The sequence below is a fragment of the Petromyzon marinus genome, unplaced genomic scaffold, assembly GCF_048934315.1.
Source record: "Petromyzon marinus isolate PM22_M1 ecotype Great Lakes invasive population unplaced genomic scaffold, UKy_Petmar_22M1.pri1.0 PM_G_Scaffold_20, whole genome shotgun sequence".
NCBI classification, from domain to species: Eukaryota; Metazoa; Chordata; class Hyperoartia; order Petromyzontiformes; family Petromyzontidae; genus Petromyzon; species Petromyzon marinus.
The window spans coordinates 2,512,603-2,516,821 of record NW_027422762.1 but is presented as its reverse complement, the minus strand read 5'-3'; positions in this window follow the sequence as shown (position 1 = coordinate 2,516,821).

Here is a 4,219-nt window from a genome sequence, read left to right as displayed (position 1 = left end):
CGGGTCTCCACTTGACTTTGTATTGTCTCGGAAGAAGTCCACCCACACCTCCATTTCCACAAACTGCTGGGAGTTGCCTCGCTCTGCCTCACAGTCAGAATTCTCCTCCTGCTTCACATTGCCTCCATCGATGTGAAGATCCCATTTTGGAGTTGAATCTTCATCTTCACATTTCACCTTCACTTCTTCCCTCTTCACCATCACCTCTTCCCTCTTCACCATCACTTCTTCCCTCTTCACCATCACATCTTTCATATTTCACCTCGATAACTTTAAAAGTGTCCAAGCTGGGATTTTCTTCCGGTTCTTGTTTCATGAGGGATGGGCTTATTGTGGCACTTTGACTTTCACAAGCTGATTTCAGACTCCAGCCCTTGCAGATCTTCTGATGCTTCTGTGTTCTCTGGTGTACTTGAAGATGTGGTTGCTGTGCAAACGCTATCCCGCACGGAGTGCACTTGAAGGGTTTCTCTCCCATGTGTGTTCTCTGGTGTTCTACAAGAGCAGATGACTTTGCAAACGCCTTCACGCACACACTGCACTTGAAGGGTTTCTCTCCCGTGTGTGTTCTCTGGTGTGTTACAAGAGGAGATGACTGTGCAAACGCCTTCCCACACACACTGCACTTGAAGGGGTTCTCTCCCGTGTGTGTTCTCTGGTGTATTACAAGAGCAGGTGACCGTGAAAATGCTTTCCCACACACACTGCACTTGAAGGGTTTCTCTCCCGTGTGTGTTTTCTGGTGTTCTACAAGAGTAGATGAATGTGCAAACGCCTTCCCACACACACTGCACTTGAAGGGTTTCTCTCCCGTGTGTGTTCTCTGGTGTGCTACAAGAGCAGATGAATGTGCAAACGCTTTCCCACACACACTGCACTTGAAGGGTTTCTCTCCTGTGTGTGTTCTCTGGTGTTCTACAAGATTAGATGAATGTGCAAACGCCTTACCACACACATTGCACTTGAAGGGTTTCTCTCCTGTGTGAGTTCTCTGGTGCCGTGTCCAATCTCCAGTACGATCCGTGCTGTATGCACACTGGTCGCATTGTTGACTTGTCATACCGAGCTGCGCTGAGCGCCTTTGTTCCATCAGATCAATTCTGCAGAGGAAGCGTCAGAGGAAGCGTCAGCGGCAGACAGAAAAAAATAATATCCACACCATCTACACGTCAGTATCGATGCACAGAGGAATGCATATATACAGTCACACGTGACTAACACGTCTATACTTATTCATATATTCATGATATAGTGGAAAAGTGTCCCAAATTCATCACACGGGCTGTTATGGCACACAATGAGAGGGCAAATGGTTATAAACATGCCTGGAAGCCCTCGTATCTTCAAAATGAATGTTCACCAAAAACTCCGAGCACACAATTTCAGCTGTCTGGCTACAAAAGGAATATTTTTGAAAGCTAAATTCAGCTGACATAGCAAAGGGTGTTTAAATAATACTGTTTGTGTTATGCAGAAATGCATAAATTAATGTTCAATCGCAACTTAGAGGTGTGAAGCCAGGCACAGATGTCCTTGAATGCTGGGGATGAACAGATCCGACTTCAGCTGCACGTGTGTGCTGTGTTAACTTCCTGACTCCATTCTTACAAAGAGCTGCAGAGGAAAACAAAACTAAACTACAGTTTTGATATAACCTCCGTGCTCAATAGAGTTAATAGACTTTACTGCAAACACAAACTTGACAATGTCACACACTCAGAGGCGGAGCCAGGATTTTCAGGTAGGGGGGGCAACCCCTCCAGCAATGAAAAATGATAGGAGTTGTTAGTAAGTAAGGAGTTGTTAGTAAGTAGTTGTTAGTAAGTAGTTGTTAGTAAGTAAGGAGTTGTTAGTAAGTAGTTGTTAGTAAGTAGTTGTTAGTAAGTAAGGAGTTGTTAGTAAGGAGTTGTTAGTAAGGGGCTGTTAGTATGTAAGGAGTTTTTAGTAAGTAAGGAGTTGTTAATAAGGAGTTGTTAGTACGTAATGACTTGTCCCTTGCTTTTTATTCGACGCGTGTGATCGGCATTGCGCTCACTGAAGGTGTTTGCCTTCAGGGAAGTCGTGTACTGTATACGCAACTGCGCAAAATTCTGTGACTCACAACTGCTTTGCCGTTACTTATTGCCAATTATGGACTCGGACTGTTGTCCTCTCATAGAGTCCCTGGCACATAATAATATGCCACACGGTGGCAGTGGGGGACGCAAAATGCTGATTTATCTATATATATGAAAGGGAAATGTGTGGATACGTGTGTCTGTTCGAAATGTTTAGCATACTTCCCAACGTGCCACATACTTGAAATTTGGCATGTGGGTATGTTCCATACTGTACACAATGCAACAAAATATAAAAATAGTCTTTTGTATTTTTTTTTGGGGGGGGGGAATGACCATGAAGTGTCTGGCGTCAACCCGCAACACCTCTGAGTTAAGCGCTCTGCAATGCTTAGAGCTGTTAACAGCGTGCTGGGAGATTTTAGGTGGCGCTTCGCTCCTGGCCGATGAAGCCATTGGATTCTCCGAGTTCAATACATATCCTCCGTGCGAAGAACGGGTAGAACTGCTATCTTAAATATGAAGCAGAACATTCCATCTGTTTGTTTGTGCGAAGCAGCAAAAACCTCTCCAACGCTGAGCTCTGGCGTCGTGAAAATTTGCACAGCTTACGCTGTCTGGAATTTCTAAGTGAACGTGACTATTTTCAGCTCGCCACGTCATTATTCCCTTCCCCAGTGGCCGAAATCGACCTTACGTAGAAGTGGGGTAAGGTTGAATTTCCTTGAGTGAAAACATCCGATTTAGGTAAGTTGATTTGTTTCGGCTTTTTTCTTTCTTGCAAGCATCAATTTTTTCCAGGGTTTTTCAGTGAAATAGAAGGGAATGTGAAGTTAATCAAAGACAATAATCCAAGTCCCGGGCGAAGCCTGGTAGTGAAGCTCGTTACTAATAAACCCCAATGATCCTATCAAAATTAGGGATTTCGATCGGATCGTTGGGGGGGCACGTGCAACTCCACCCCCACTGGCTCCACCACTGTCACACACTGGCATGGTTCACAGGTGGTGGTGTGTCCAGACCCACGCCTGGCCACCTTCACCTGCTCAGTATTAATGCTTCCTCACTCCACCAAGTAGTTAATTGAGGATCAATCAATACAGCCGAGGCTGCGTGTCTCTCTCCCCGTGGTCGTGTGGATTTCCTTCCCGATCCCCCGGTCTCCCCTCTACGTGTAGAGAATGAACACCGCCACACGTCTAGAGTGAACACCGCCACGCGTCTAGAGTGAACACCGCCACGCGTCTAGAGTGAACACCACCACGTGTCTAGAGTGAACACCACCACGCGTCTAGAGTGAACACCACTACGTGTCTAGAGTGAACACCGCCATGCGTCTAGAGTGAACACCGCCAAGCGTCTAGAGTGAACACCGCCACGTGTCTAGAGTGAACACCACCACACATCTAGAGTGAACACCGCCACGCGTCTAGGGTGAACACCACCCCGAGTCTAGAGTGAACACCGCCACACGTCTAGAGTGAACACCACTACGTGTCTAGAGTGAACACCGCCACGCGTCTAGAGTGAACACCACCACGCTGTTGACAAAGCCTCACCTTGTGTTGTTGTGGGCAGGTTGCTTCTGATAACAAGAGCGGTATAGCAGCTCAAGCGGGCTTGGCCTGGTGAAAAAAAATAAAAACTGCGTGAATATTGACAATAAAACAAAGTTACAAAGTGGCGAGCCGGGTGAAGACAAATTAAACTTAAGCGAGATAATTAAAGTAAACGCAATCAAGCGAGGGCAGGAAGCAAGGCCCCGCGTGGCTAGGCCCCGCGCTGTAAAGTTCCAACCTGGACATCGATTCCCATGCTCACTGCTACTCAACTGACATCCCTACGAGCGAGAGAGAGCGAGGCTCTACCTTGGTAAACAACAACCACCACAACCACCACCACCACAACCGCGATGAGAATTTCTCACCTCGGATTTCAGTTCACGTGCGGAGCGGCAGATTCCTGTTACCTCGTGACGTCCCGCGGCAGCAGGAGGTGACGTCACTTGAGTGGTACAAGACACTCCCCTCCCGCAACGAGCGGGTCTTAATTTAAATAAATTATGTTAATGAGTCCGGCCCATACGTGGAGGGATGGGGCGTGGGTGCTGAAACCCGTCGCAATAAACTCGCGACGGCCTTCACGAATACATTATGTTAATG